The following is a 16596-nucleotide window of genomic DNA, read 5'->3' as shown; positions in this document are numbered from 1 at the left end:
TTGGAAACACATGGTCACCAACCAAGGACAATAGCAATTTGCTTTGCTCTGTTCTTAGAAATAGGTACCCACAGTGGTAGAAGAGCAGATATCATTTCTATTCCACAGTTCTTGTGATGTACAAATAGCATCATGTGTTAAAGATTTGAAATTGATTGTGGGCCACTCCATGAAATATACTTCTCATTATGGCACAAGTACAGATCCTGAGCTTTCCCACTTTTTAAAAACATGTAGGCTGAGTTTTGTTATTTGTGAGGTTTCTGTTCCCAGAACTCATGAGGATGGCAAAAATTGTGTTAAAGCAAATCCATTTAAAAACAATGTCCCTTTGCTAGGCGATTTAAATACAGCCTTGCTGACCTTTGTCATTAGGCAAACAATCCATCAATCAGTCTCTCTCCAGGCACTTAGAAAGGCTTCACTCTGAGCCAGCAACCCCTCCCTTCACCCAGAGCACAGAATCCAAAATGATTATCTTTCTTTCACATGCTCAGGGGGTCGCTTGCCTGGAAGTGAAGCTGTTCTAAGTGCCTGGAGAGATAATGATTGATGGATTGTCAGCCACCTGTCCTCTCTCTCATTAATGAGGCAACATTCTTAAAAGGCCATAAAAATTATTTATCCATTTGGAAAACAAGATCAGCTTTACAGCAGAGTTGCTAAACTCAGTGGAATTTGTAATATGTTGTTGAAATCTGCTCATTCTTCAAAGTATATAATATTTTGATTTACCTACACCATATTTGAAAAAGTCGTAAGGAATCAGCTGCCTTCATTTATTTATTTATTTATTTATTTACCACCTTTCCAACAATGTTGAAAGTGGTTTACAATGTAAAACTATTACATCAGCAACAATGTTACATGAGATTACCCGTTTGTCTCAGATCAGATCGTCTTCCTTCTGACATTTCAATTTGAGCCATTTTATAGGCTGAGTAGTTCTTGAAGCAGCCCCTAGGAAAGTGAAGGTTATGGTTCTCCCACATTCCTTTCAGGCCTGTGTGAATCTCTAGTTTGAGTGATGCCTAACTGTGCAGATTTGCTTAATTTATTAAGTAAATGCAGCAGCAATTTCAAGGAAATAAAATTAATGACAATAAGAATATTTATCTACTGTTTTTTTTTAAACATGGAGCAATATACATTAAAAAAATCAATAAATGGATTGTTGTTCTAATTCAAACTAAAATTCAGCTGCTCATATATATTCTAACAATCCAGATTAATACAAATGCAAATACACAGCATTCATTTCCATATGCACAACATGCACAGAAGCTACATGGAACAGATTCTATTCATCCCTGGGAGTAGTATATAGTACATGCTTCATTTCAAAACTATCTTGACATTGGAAGTCCTGCCCCTCTTTACCGGAAACCCCGCCCCCTTAGGGGGTTCAAGTGACCCCTCAAAAAACTTCCCCCAAGACCGTCAACCACTAGGGAGGGGTTTTGTGGCGCCCCGGCATTTTGGTTTGGCAGGAAAAGGCGCTCGCCAATGAAGTGTAGGAAAGGGGTTCATGTGACCCCTCATACAACTCGCCCCACTCCCCCTGACCAGTAGGAAGGGTTTTTGTGGCGCCAGGACATTTGGTTTGGCAAGAAAAGGAGCCCACCAATGAAGTGCAGGAAAAGGGCTTCATGTGATCCCTCATACAACTCAACCCGTCCCCCCCTGACCAGTAGGAAGGGTTTTTGTGGCGCCAGGACATTTGGTTTGGCAAGAAAAGGAGCCCACCAATGAAGTGCAGGAAAAGGGGTTCATGTGACCCCTCATACAACTCTCCCCATCCCCGCTGACCAATAGGCATAGGTTTCGTAGCTCTTGGACCACCGTAGGGACCCAATGGGGAAAAGGGGGAATGGGAACGGGCCCGGGCATGCTCCTGTATTTAAGACCCTGGCCTTCGGGGCAGGGAGAAAGCCGTTCAGCCTGCTGCAGCCATGGCATTGCCTCTGAAAAGCTCACCCGCTTCGCCTGCCGGGGTGGAGACCCCCCCAGATGCCCCCTGAGTCTGAAACCCCTGCTAGGGATTTGACCAAGATGGAGACCCTGCAGCCTTCTGGGGGGGAGACCCCACCCGCTTCGCTTGCCGGGATGGAGACTCCCCAGAAGCCTCCCGCTTGTGAATACCATGCTCGGCAGCTGTTCAAGATGGAGAGCCCTGAAGACCGGGAGACCCCAGTCAGACCGACTGATTCTCAAACCCTACCGCGAGCACCTATGAAGAAGCAGAAACGCAAACGTGATGATGATGATGATGAAACCTCAGATGTGTTACTGTTTCCATCTCTGAACCTGGTTTACCAGTTTGCAATGGAAGATGCACCCGTACCTCGTGAAACTGATGCAGAGAACGAGCCAGTGCCAAAGGTAAATCTGTGCATGTGTGTGCACGTGTGTGCATGTGCGTGTGCGTGTGTGTGTTGACTGATTTGTAAAATCTAAAATTGGTAAAAAAAAATACATTTGTGTTTTTTCTGTAGGCTATTTCAGTGGATGAGAAGCAAGACGCTTACAAAACTTTATGTAACATTCTGGGGGTTCTCCCGCTGGACAGACATAACAATCTGACATCACAGACAAGGCAAAGAATCACAAAAAGTGTGCTGAGAGCAACCCTGTATGCCATTGTGAAGTATTGTGTGACCATCTATCTAGAAAAATCGTGTGATGGGTGCAGAAAAAAGGACCCAGCCCAGGATGCTCATGATTGTTTGGAATGGACTCCTGAGTCCATTCGAGAGAAAATGTGCAGAGTTATGAAAAAAAATAGATATTTCTTGCATTATCCATGCCATTATGTGTATAGCGTTTTCACTGGGGTGTCTGGAAATTAAACAGGATTTCCCAGAATAACTTATGTGCATGCTTCAGCAAATACAATCTGGTTCTGAACCTCACATTGCAATTGAGAAATGATCAAATTTGAAGATCATGTTTTTTTGTTTTCTGTTGAAAAAGTAGTGAGAGCAAAATTGTGGTGGTTCTATCTGAGATGAGGGGTTGTGGGGGTGGATTATTAATATGTGAATGTATGAAATAAAATACAGGTCTTGCATGCTAGGGAAAAATGATCATAATGTCTGATGCTAACAAAAAGAAATGTAGAAGTATAAATATATATATAGAGAGAAGAAGACATGGGGATGTTAGGAAGGAAGGAAGGGGGGTTGCTTATTATTGATCTATGTGATGTATGGAAATAAAAAAAATACAGGACTTAAATGCATGCTAGGGAAAAATGAACATACTGGTTGATGCTTACATAGAAGTATAGAGAAGAAGAAGAGATGCATTCGATTGTCTGGAAATAAAAATCATATTCTTTACAAGGTCTTGTCTGTTTGTTGCTTTCTGGGGACTTATTAAGGATTATTTCATATGAATTTAGAAGACTTGGCTTGGGGGGGGGGGAATAAAGGGCTCATATGAGAATAAAACAGAAGAAGAAGTTGCTCATTTAGGGATACATGATATCTTTACCCCCATGTGTAAACTGATCACACAATCTGTTCCAGGTGGGGAAATAATATCTGCTATTTTATCAATCTAGGAGCATGGGAAGCAGATTTTGGGGTCTGTTACAATCTGTTTTTTCACGTGCATAAACATACTGCTATTTGGTAGTTTATTAGGGTATGACCTGGGGTCAGATTCTGATCTGATACATTCTATTTTTTCACGTGCATAAACATTCTGTTAGAAAAGGTAGTTTATTAGGCCATGACCTGGAGTCAGAAACTGATCTGATACAATCTATTTTTTCATGTGTTTCAACATCCAAACATCTGTGATTTCATTTAAGTTTTAGGGGTTGAAAAACATAGTATCATACCATCATTTTTGTTTATGCAAGGGCCTGGGAACAGAAACTAATTGGTATGCCCAGATGTGAGGGGTATAGAGATTTTCCTATAAAAAGGGGACACCTTTTTTGTGTCAGCACATCTTCCAAAAGAAAGAAAGAAGGCTGCAGAATTTTTGGTGAGTTTTATCCTCTCTCTCTCTCTCTCTCTCTCTCTCTCTCTCTCTCTCTCTCTCTCTCTCTCTCGCTCTCTCTCTCTCTCCTTGCCATGGATTCTGTGTGTGTGTGTGTGTGTGTGTGTCTGTCTGTCTGTCTGTCTGTATGGCTCTGTGAAACTAAGATTCCCAAAAATTGATGTCTTTATTCAGGGCAGGGTGAGTCATGTTTTTTTTCAGTTTTCATATGCTGAATACATTCTGTCTGAAAGCTCAGACTCCTAAAAATGCTGTCTCTATTTCAAGGGGGGCAGGCTACTCACTTTTTGGGGAGGAGGAGGGTGTGAAATGATTGCATGTGCTCTGAACATTCTTGTCCTGAGTAAAAACTTCCATATGCTGGCATATTCAGGGAATATGCTTTTTCATGTGTTCTGTTGTGTGTGTGTGTGTGTGTGTGTGTGTGTGTGTGTGTGTGTGTGTGTGTGTGTGTGTGGCTATCAGCAGAGACATCTCTTATTCAGTGTGGGGTTGTCTGTCTTTTCACTTTACATATGGTCAGGGCAAATTGTTTGAAATCTCTGATTTTTTTGGGGAGGGGTGGGATTGATTTGAGCATTTTCCAACACTGCAGGGGCTTTGTGTGTGTGTGCTGATATGCAAAAAAATCTTGAGTTTTTTTTTTTTCCTGTTGTGTTATAATTTTCAGACTGAACATGTCAGAGGAAGATGATTCTAATTCACAAGAATCTGATGGTGAGAATTATCTTTAAATAATAGTATCCTATTAATTTTTAAAAGTACAAGATACAAATCAATCTCTCCTGTTTTAATTCTCTAGTTTTTTTTTGTTGATGTGCTCAACGATGTTTCAGCTAGGCCAGGTAATTCTTAATGGAATTTTTATTTTCCTTTTTAGATAAATACTGAGCAACTAAAAGAAAAAAATAGGGCTTTCATGTTTTTTTTGTTTTTGTTTTTGTTTATTCCAGATCCCCCTACTCAAGCAGGCCCAAGTCTGTCAGGGAGCAATCCTGGTAAGAAAAAAAGAGGGGTCTATAACATTTAATTAATCATTCATGTCTATTTTTAAAATTTGATTTTCCACATTTTTTTTTACAGGCTATAAGCAAAAGGTTTTTACTTTTCATAAAGGTAAAGATGTGCCTATAATTTTTTTTAAAAGTTTCCAGAGCCTCAGTTTTAAAAATCAGTAATGTGGCCTTCCTTATCTTTTCTTTTTAAAGTAACTGGTGGAGTAACTTCAAGTATCAGATCATCCCCAAATTCTGGTGTGTTATAATTTACCTCTTTTTTTTTTTTTAAAAAACTGACTCCCCTACAAAAATTACAATTATTTTTTTCTGTTTTATTTTTTTTGAAGGAGATTCCCCCAATTTCTTCAAGAAAGGTAATGATTTTGATTTTCTACTCCTTCAATTCCACTTTTATAACCATTCAGTGTAAAAAAAAAAAATTGGTTATTTCAGGTGTAGGAATTTCAGCTGCTGCTGCTGTAGCCAGAACCAGTCTCATTCAGAAGCTTGCTCTTACACCCAAATGTATTGGTGGCACAAACCTCTTTAAGAGAGGTAATGAACCTGATTAATAACAAAAAGTTTTGGAATTTCTACAATAAAAAAAAAAATTAAAAAAAGATTTTCCTTTTTTTTTTTTCTTATAGTGGCTGGAGGGTCAGCAAATTCCAGCATAGGCCCAGGGGGAGGTAACCCATGGACTTTTTGTTTCTAGGGCAGCCAGTTTTTTTAAAAAAAGAAATGATTTTAAAATCTGGTTTTTTCACATGCAGGAAATCCAGGGGTTTTGCAAAAACAAACCTCAAATGCTAATGATAATGTGGTCCAAAGAAAAACTCCCATCACACCAAGAACTGGCCCCTCTACTGCTTTCATTCAAAAAGGTAGCAGCTTTTCCATGACCACACTGTATAAATTAAATATTGATTATTAATAATAATAAAAGGGTGTGGGGAATCCCTGACCTCATTCCCCCCCCCCCGGATGTCAGTTTTTTTTTGTTTTTTTTAAAAGGAAATGATTTTAAAATATGGTTTTTCCACATGCAGGAAACCCTGAGGGTTTGCAAAAACAAAGAAAATCTCCCATGTCATCAAGACCTGGCACCTCTAGTGGGGGCATTCAAAAAGGTATCACTTTTTCCATGGTTCCCCTGTATAAATTAAATAATGATAATAAAAATGGTTATTTTAGTCTTACAGTCTACCAAGTCAGTAAAATAAATTATGATTTTTTCCTTCTAGGAAGTGTCACACCTACTGGCAGACCAATCCCTGACCGTAAGCATGGAGCTTTGCTTGAACTTTTCATAGTGCTCCATGCATTTTTGGGTTTCCTGTTTTTTGGACATAAAATTTGATGGAAAGGAGATACCTTACCCTGATTTTTTCCACTGCATTCAGCTAGAAATTCGGCATCCAACGGAATGTAGCATGATGGGGTTATTCCTAACCTCTGCGATGTTAGCAATGTTGGGTCATGACAGGGGTCGAGCCCTTGTCCGACCCCTGCCTTAACTGGCTGCAGGCCAGGGGCAGTACCGCCTAGCCACAGAGCCACCACTGCCTCTCCAGTTGACCAGGCAAGACTCAGGGCAGCTGGGTGGGAGAGACTGCCTCCAGAGCTCACCTGACCAGAGCAGTGAGCAGGGCAGGGTCACCATTAACCACCAAAGAGGAAGGCAGCAGGCTAGGGTCAGGGCCCATTTAAGCCTAGAGAGGGAGGAAGGGGAGGAGCCAAGGGTGTGGCTGGGGAGGATAAAAGCAGGGAAGCCTATGATGACAGGCAGTTCTGGAGCGGGAAGGCCGGAGACCCTGCCTGAAGACCAAGGGCCTTGGGTCCTGCTTCCAGGGAGGAGGATAAGGGTGTTGTGAAACCCCTCCCCTTGGCTCGGTCTGAGGTTTCCCCTGCAAGGAACCCCAGAGAGGTGGACACCCCACCCAGGGGTCCCAAGAGACAATCCTGCTGACCCTTGGCAACCTGCTGGGTGACTGCAAGAGACCCCCTTTTGGGGCACTCTCACAGGTCATATGTGGTGTCACCCCGCAAGGCTGGTACTTGGGGTGGATCACCCCCCTGCTGCTCGCTAGCTACACCGCTGCTAACAACCAGAATTTCTGAGTTGTCGAGAGCATTTTGGTGACTTTAAAAGACTCCAGTCCCAAGTTTTTTGGCAAAGAAGTCAGCTGTGGCTCTGTGGACAAAAACGGAGCTGCTGCCAGGGTGTGTGTGTGTGTGTGTGTTGGAGTTCTCATTTGCTACTCCCCTGATATCTCCATCCCATCTATAAACAAGGTGGGAGGGGTGGAACAAACTGTGTGAGAGTGGGGACAGAAGCGGTGAGAGGCAGGAGGGTCACATGCAGCAGCTGGCATGTTTACCAGTACGACCCACTCCTTTGCAGCTTGACTCAGAAGCAGTTCCACTGTGGCCAGTCATTCAATGCGCCTGCTGAAACCATGCCATTTTTTCTGGATGATTATGAACCACCACTACCCTTGGCCAACACTTTCTTCCCACACTTGTTAGGGGAAAAACCACCCAATGATTATCAGTTCCTTCAGAGATGCTCCCACCTCCCCCCTACCCTCCTCCTTCTCAGTGCAAAACCCAAACATTAACCCTTCCCTGTCTCCTGGCTGGAATTTCCCTGCTGCTTGCCCTGTCTGAAGGATGGCCCCATAATGTCTTTCATGCCTCAGAAAAAGTAAGCCAGCACACCCAGACTCATTTCCGAGTCAGTGACCTGTATTCAAGACAGTGCAAGAGTATATAATATACAACACTAAGGGCAGAATCCTAACCAGGTCTACTCAGAAGTAAGTCCTATTTTGTTCAATGGGGCTGACTTTCAGGAAAGTGCGGTTAGGATTGCAGCCTTAATTCATAGCATGGGATGGCTGTTTTGCCTTCTTTTTTAATTTTTATATAAGGCACTGGTTCCCAACCTATGGTCCGGGGGACCACAGGTGGTCCATGAGACCCTGAGAAGTGGTCCGCAACATCACAAGAAAAAAAAATTATTTTGATCACTTCCAGTTTCTCGCTGAGCCACTTATTTATTATTTATAAATAATAAATCTCTAATAAACCCTCTACCCCCATACCCACAAATAAAGAGACCAGACTTTGGCTTGGATGAAAATGGGCCACTTTATTAAGTCTTTACTGCAGCAGGGCAATAACAATAACATACAAGCGTCTGGGGCCATATGGGGGAAATGGTCCTAGCCGTCTGCCTCCCCCTGCGATCTCATTGGGTGTACCGCCTGGCTCGAGGCCCCAGATGTCAGGCATCATAGGAGCGGTTCAGACTCACCCCTCCCCCTGCTGCCTTGGATGGACACCGAGCCAGATACCTACCAACCCAGCCCCTCACGTATCCTGCCACAGGGGAGGACAGCCTAGCTCTTCTCATCCCCGCTCCCCACAAGGATGAAATCCTTCAAGCCCTGCTGCAGGTCGGATAAAAACAAGTCATTGCTGACTGGTGACAGGTGCACCCCATCGCTGTGGACAGGGCAGGCTGCCTGAATCCAATAGCAGGGTGTTGGATCACTGCCCTGCCCTGCTCAACTACTACCCTCCCCAGGTAAGCGTTCACTCTTTTCCTGGTGACGTCTATTATGTGGACACTCTGCAACCCGCGCCAAACACGCCAGGGGAGGAAATTGGACCAAAGGATAGCAATCCCCGGAAATGAACTTCTAAGCAATAAGAACTCCCTAAGGGCCTGGAGCCTCAATTACATCGAAGTCCTCTGGTCCAGGTCGTTCTCCCCTAAGTGTACCATGATTATCTGGGAAGGGGGATGCCATGCCAGATAATTAAGCAGCAATGGCATGAACTGTTCCCAGCACACGCCGCTTCTGGCAGCCCAGATGACACTGGCCAGGCCTCCCAGTCCCAACTGGGAGCCAAAGCTGCCAGCCAACGCCCTCTTCTGGGCCCAAAAGATAATTGAGTGACAGCAGATCAGGACCCTCACGAGAGTTGACCAACAAAGACCTGTAACAGAAAAAGTAACATAAGCCACTAACACTGGAATGCAACAAGATGCCATTAGGCAATACAACCAGGGACTCCAACCCCCTCCCTCCATCCCTCCACATTAACACCAAGGCTGGCGATGCCAGACAACACACACCCCCAACCACTGGGGGAGCCCGACAAACTCAGGCCCCACAAGCAGCGGGCCTCAGCGAACAAGGCACCCAAGCACCATCGCCCGATCCTGTGGATAGCTCCAGCATGGAAGCCCAACCTGGCTGCCATCAATGCAGCACCGATTCTAAAAGAATGCAGGCCGAACTGCCCGGCTGCCATTCCAAGCCTCTGCAAAGCGGCATTAAAAACCATCCTGAACTGATACACTGCCAGGGCGGAGGAATTCTGATGCCAAAAAAACAGTCCGTCCCCCCAGGGTGCCACGCGGCGGTAGTCCACAACCACCTGAACTGGGCAGATATCCACATTGGCAGCTCTTTTCAGGTGGACCCACTGGCCCTTACCTCGCTGGTCGGTCTTAGAACACCTTAAAAACAGAGAAACATGGTTAACACCTGACTGAAAATCGCCCCATTGCAAGGCTCTGTCCCCAGGGGTGACTTTAGAAACGGATAATACCTTGCTAGGGCAGAAGGCCCCAAAGAGCAATACCAGGCTACAAGCCTTAAACAGCATCGCCTCATATCCTGATGCGTAATGCAGACCGAAGTCGGCACATAAGCCCTGCAGCAGGCCCGGGGTAACCGGTTTCCATGCTTCTGGGAGCACGGGACAGCTCCTCCTAATCCCTTCCAGCATCCGCCTAACCTGAAAGTCCAATGTCAACCCAACCCAAGGCCTTGGACTGGAAAGACAGAGCTGCCAAGTAGACTGAGATCGAGCGTGCCAACAACTCCCTGCTCTGAAGGGCAATCACAAACTTCATCAGTTGGCTCACTGGCAGAGGCCATGCATCTGCCAGATGCTGCTGCCTGCAAAAAGCCAAAAACTCCTGAACCTTCTTCCTATAACTGTCCCTGGCAGCGGCCGCTAGGGAAGCCCAGATCATGTTTTGGGCAGTGCTGAGCCAAGGCTCCACAGCCATAGGGGCATGGGCTCTGGGTCCAAGCAAGCCTCCGGAGCCAGCTGCCAGAAACGCTCCTCCTGAAAATGAGAGAGAGCATTGGCAATGCTGTTTTGAACCCCAGCCACGTGCCGTGCAGAAAAGAGGACATTAACTGATAGGCACTGGAGAACGAAAGCTCTCACCAAGTGCATAACCCTGGGCGATTTAGACGTTTGCTTGTTGATGATTCTGACCACTGCCTGGTTGTCACACCAGAAGTGAACGGAAGAATTGGCAAACTCAGGGGCCCATAAGTGCAATGCCACCAGGATGGGAAAAACTCAAGAAAGGTCAAATCCCTTGTGATGCCGTCCTGCACCCAGTCACTTGGCCAGTGGGCAGCACACCAGCTACCCCTAAAATAGACTCCGAACCCATGACCCCCTCCTGTGTCAGATTGCACATGCATCTTGGTCTCCACCAACCTCCATGTTCTCCAAAACGAAACCCTATTAAATAGTTCGAGAAAACAGAACCACACAGCCACGTCGCCCCGCAGGGCGGCAGTGACCCGTATGCGGTGGGAAGGCCTACGCAGTCCTGCCATTAAGTCACACATGCGTCTCAAAAAGGCCCACCCCTGTGCCATGACTTGGTAGACAAAGTTGAGGTGCCCAACTAGCACCTGAAGCTCCCTCAGTGTCATTTTCTTGGCAGCCAGGGCCTACCTACGCAAACCAGCCAGTCGCTGCAGCTTGGCTTCTGGGAGCCTATTACACTGGTTAACAGTGTCCAGCTTGATGCCAAGGTATGTCAACCGAGTGGCAGGACCCTCGGTCTTGTCGTGCGCCTGGGGGACTCCCAGCTGCTCACACAGAGCAATAAAAGTCTAGAGCAGCATTTCGAATGTTCCAGTGCCAGCCGGTCCCATGAAAAGAAAATCATCGAGATAGTGAGCGGAAATGACCCACCCCATCTGAAACTGGACAGCTCACTCCAAGAAGGTACTGAAACACTCAAAATGGGCACACGAAATAGCACATCCCATAGCAACGCTCTGTCAACATAATACGCGCCTTCGAAACAAAAGCCCAGGTGGCAGAAATCATCCAGATGGACAGGCAGCAGGTGGAATGCAGACTCTATGTCCGCCTTCGCCATTAGCGCGCCCACGCCGCATGACCGCAGCAGCCCCAGTGCTTGATCTAACGAAGTTTACCTAACGGAACACAGATCACTGGGAATCCAATCGTTCACGGAGCTGCCCTCCGGGAAGGAAAGATGATGAATTAGCCGGAACTCCCCTGGGGATTTCTTAGGCACTACCCCCAAAGGAGAAACCCGTAGGTTACAAATAGGCGGGGTAGGAATAGGTCCAACCACCCTGCCCGCTTCTACCTCTTTAGCAATCATTTTCCGCAGCCTCGCGCCTGCCTGCACCTGCTCGCCCTCGCCTTGCTGAGAGGCGCGCCTGCCACTTGGCGGGGCCACGAGCCAGCCCAGTTCGCTCCCACCGAGAATGCATCTGCCCTCTTTGCCAGCCGGGAGCACACTGAGCCCGGCCGGAGCGTGCACTCCAGGCAGGCGCTCTGGCCCCGCCACCTCCCCCAGCCGCGATAACCAATCAGGCAGAAGCCTCAACCTGGAAGCACGAGGCGGGGAGGGGGGTAATCGGCCGCTGGCGCCAAATTGGCCATGGCCTCTGCGAGCTTCAGAATTAAGCCCAGAATCATTTAAAGTGATTTCTGGTTTTTGGTGAAAACCAGAAGACCCCTTTAAACGAGTTCAGGTTTCATAAGGAAGCCTGCAGAGGCTGAGGGCAGATGTACACGTCCTCTGCAGGCTTCAGAAGAGCCTCTGGGAGTTTGGGGTGGGGGGAAACCACCATTTCATTACCTGTGGGGGTTACAAGAACAGAACCCCTGTGGATAATAAGGGCTGCCTGTATTACAAATTTAAATGTACAGTGGTGCCTCGCAAGACGAATGCCTCGCACACCGAAAAACTCGCAAGACAAAAGCGTTTTTGTGATTTTTTCTGGTGACTCGCAAGACAAATTTTGTATGGCCATGCTTTGCAAGACAAATTTTTCTATGGCCGTGCTTCGCAAGACGAATTTTTAAAATTAAAAAGTTGAAGTTTTGTGCTTGAAATTTTTGAAATCCTCTGTACAGTATGTATGCCTTTAAAGAGCACTTAATAAACACTTTGTAAACCAAATTTGACTTTGTTCTGACTTTTTTTGCCCATAGGAACGCATTAATTAAATTTCAATGCATTCCTATGGGAAACCGCGCTTCGCAAGACGAAATTTTCGCAATACGAAACGACTTGCGGAACGAATTAATTTCGTCTTGCGAGGCACCACTGTATTTTTAGTGTACTGGGGTGGAGGGGTTGCATGTGGTCCCTGACAATTCCAATTTTTGCCTCAGTGGTCTGCGGTCTCTTAAAGGTTGGGAAGCACTGTTATATGTGAAAGAGAAGTTGGAGGGCCTGGCAAATGGAGCTGATCTTTAAGGATGTGGCCGCAGTTCTTTAGGACTTTGCTGTGGTTCTACTCCTGATCTCACCTCTACACAATATTCCAGTGGTTTGCAAACTTTTTACAGATCCTAGAGGCTGCTGTCTAATTTATAAACACTAAGGTGTGTGACTATAATGGTGGTTGAGCAGCAGTGCCCCCACCACCCCAATTAGCAGCTTGTTTAACCCTTGATGCACAATCTGCCCTGTCAGTTTTGCAACCAATCAAAAATTGGGTCATGCCCCACTGGTGGGTTTCAGACTCACAGTTTGGGAACTACTGCATGATTTTAAACAGAACAATGTTTGCATTGACAGCTATTGGGAGCTTTCTTTCTGTTTAAATGTTCACACAGGGGCATGATTGGAAGTGTAACTATAAGCCCTAAAGTCCTAAAGCCCCCCCTCCATCCACCATTGTTCTGTTTATTAAATGTTGTCCCCACTGCTATTAGAAAAAAAATACCAACAGGCCATGTTTTATTTGTAGTATAATATGATTTGGCCCAGCTGCGTAACATTCCCTTATCTGTTTTATTTACCATAGCGTAGCTCAGGGGTGCTCAAACTTTCAACTTTAGAGATCTTGGACCTTTAAAATTGTGTAGGAGAGATAATTTCAGCAGGTGCAGCTTGTCATCTGTGGGATGACAAGTTGCACCTGCTGAAATTCTCGCTTCTATACACTTGTTAAAGATCCAGCATCCCTAAAGTTGAAAGTTTGAGCACCCCTGGCGTAGCTGATCTGTAATGAGGGGTGAAATCTGAACTGGAATCACAGCAAAGGCAACACAAATCTCACATCTCACCATGATCCCAGTTCAGACAGCCCTTCCCAAAATTACATAGTGTTTGATGTTCATAAACATGTATGTTATTCATTTCACAAGGACAATCAGGGAGGTGTTTAGGTACTCTGTAATTATCCAGTACTGTAATTTCCTTCCTTGGGTAGTCGGTAAGAAATACATCCATATTTCAAAAGGAGATGGATTTATTCTGAACTGGGTCAGTGCTTAATGGTGGAACAAAGATTGATCAGGCATCTCGTCTTTAGCTCGCCACACCAGCCAAACATTTCAGGAGGAAACTCTGTGACCACACATTCTGCTTCCATGTGGCTCCTGAGTGAGGTTCTCTTGAGGCACCTGCCATAGAGATATCATTGTAGCTGGAATTGTAGTTCAGGATGCAGAAGTTCAGATGCAGCTGGGTTAGTCATGCATTTGCAGCCCTGTGGTTGTTTTTGCTCTTGTTGCTGCTTCTTCTCCCGTCTCTTGTCTTTTGGGAGGATGTGCCCAGTGAATGTGAATTTGAAGGAAGCTATGGGGATACTAGGCTAGGAGATGCTGTCATTGGCGGGGTCCTCTCTCTTATACGTCCTGTACACACTGCAATCAATTTTCAGAGACTACCAGCAATGAAGGAAGTCAATTTCACGTAAGTTATTTTGTGTTTGGTAGCCATCACTCTACTTGAAACATGAAGACTAGGGAACAAAAGACTGCACTGGGGTGGAATTTCAACAGGTGCAGCTTGTTGAGTAAAACAGTTTGGGGATGGGGCTGTGCCATGGCCAGGAAGGGAGCGGAGAGCATTGAAAGCAGCTCTGTTTATATCCTAGCCCCTTTCCTGGCCACAGACTTAGTGCATATATCCACTTGAATTTGCACCAACAAAATCATTGGCACAGGTCTGAGTAGATCCATTGCAGCAGCTAAGACTTACTTCAGGACAGAGGAAGAAATGTTCCCTTACGTAATCATTTTTGTTCTGGTCCATTCCTGCACCCCTCTTCCTTACACCTCTTTAGTTTTGTTTCCTTTTCTCATTGTCCTTGGGTGAGCTTTTCACTATACAAGCGTATATCCAATAGTGTGGGTGTCATTGTCCCCTAAAATTGAGTGCTGTGCAAACCAGCACTAAAAAAGTCATTGTTCTTGATGGGACAAGAACCTGACACTGATTGGCCAGAATACACTGCTCTGATTGACAATCGCTGTCAGTCATGCCCAGGATGAACAACACTGTAGCAAAACAGTGCTCAAGGAAATGCCATAGTGGCTGGTACTACTGTAAAACCCCTGGAATTGAGAACAGCTCCCTCTTTAGAGTCCTTTCGGTGGGGGCTTTTTATTTAGGGAGGCCTTTTATGCTGACACCAGGGGGCATGGCACTTTTAAAATGGATTTTAATTTGGGATCCAGGTTTTTATTGTGTTTTATTGTTTTAATGTCTTTTATATATGTATATGTTATTTTTTTAATGTGTTCTTAATTGTGAGCCGACTTGAGTGTTCTTCATTGAATAGAAAGGCGGGATATAAATCTTTAAAATAAATAAATGTTTATGTGATGCACATGACAATCAGCTACACCTTATCTCTGCCTCAATGTCAATCTAATTTCAGAAGAGAGTACAAATATTATCAGCATGTCCTGGCCTTCCTTTTTGCCATTCAGGAGATCAACAGGAATCCCAACCTCTTGCCCAATGTGACCTTGGGTTTTAAAATCTATGACAACTTTTTTGAAGGAATGGTCACATACAAGTCCATCCTGAACCTACTCTTCAAACAGCAAAGTAATGTGCCCAATTACAAGTGTGGTAAGGAAGGTGATGTCTTGTCTGTCATTGGGGGATTCACGGTAGAATATGTCATCCAAATGGCCAACATTCTTAGCCACTACAAGTTTCCACAGGTATGTACATTCAGATGCATGAATGGATGGCATAAAACTACTCTTCACTTATTCAGAAGAGATGACCATTTGAGGAGGTCCTTGAGATCTCAGTTGTATAGGAGGACGTAAAATGACTGACCAGCAACCCAGATGTGGGCAGACAGACCTCAAGCTCTTAATAATAATAATAATAATAATAATAATAATAATAATAATAATAATAATAATAATAATAATAATAATAATAATAATTTATTTTATTCACATCAAAATGACAAAACAACTGATAATGATCGTATACACACAAAAAACACTTTATCTGCTGGTAAATCCTCATCCACACGAACATCTGCCTGACGTCTAGGTGTAGATGAGGTATTGATGAAGTATGGGTGCCTTGCCAATTATGGCGGTCTTCTGTAATTCAACTGGTGTTATTGCCAGGGCACCCAGTTGCACAAAGTACTCGTTAAATTGTGTTGATAGTGTTCCTAGTGCACCAATTACTATTTGTTACCCTGCACATGCCTGATCTTGTCTGATCTTGGAAGCTAAGCAGGGTCAGGCCTGGTTAGTACTTGGATGGGAGACCACCTGGGAATATCAGGTGCTGTAGGCTTATACCATAGTCTTTCAAGACTGAAGGTTGCCAACCACCACCACAATTACTATTGGCACTTTTACATGCTTCTTTCAGATACATGTCAATTCTATGCACAGGTCGTGGTATTTGGATATTTTCTCCTGTTCTTTCTCCAAAATTCTCGAGTCACCAGAAATGGCAACAACGATGATTAACACGCGCCTGGCTTCTGTGATGGTAATATCTGGAGTATTGGCTTCCACACGTCTGTCAGTCTGTATCCAAAAGTCCCACACATTTTGACCTCTTCATTCTCTACTACCCTTTCTACCCGGTGTTGCCAGGGCTTTTCTGACACGGGTATGTTGTATGTTTTACATAAGGCCCAGTGAACTAATTTGGCCACATTATTGTGCTGTTCTTTGTAATCAGTGTTGGCTATTTTGGGACATTCGCAGATGAGATGATTGTTTTGTCCCATTTTTTGCACAAACGACATTTACTATCATCACTGGTGCCTTGTATTTTTGTCTTCCTTACATTGCTTTGCAGAGCCTGATGTTGTGTGGCTAGAATCAGTCCTTCAGTCTCCTTCTTGATGGTACCTGTTCTTAACCATGCCCAACTCAAGCTGTTATTGCTTTTGCCTTCTATACCTTTAATGAATTGTCCATGTAATGGCTTTTCTCTCCAGCTATTGACCCATTTTTCATATTCTTGCTTTTTGTACTCCTCTTTGCT

Source organism: Tiliqua scincoides, chromosome 5 (genome assembly GCF_035046505.1).
Source record: "Tiliqua scincoides isolate rTilSci1 chromosome 5, rTilSci1.hap2, whole genome shotgun sequence".
In the NCBI taxonomy this organism is placed as follows: domain Eukaryota; kingdom Metazoa; phylum Chordata; class Lepidosauria; order Squamata; family Scincidae; genus Tiliqua; species Tiliqua scincoides.
The sequence above is the reverse complement of the archived record's forward strand: the minus strand, read 5'-3'. Positions refer to the sequence as shown.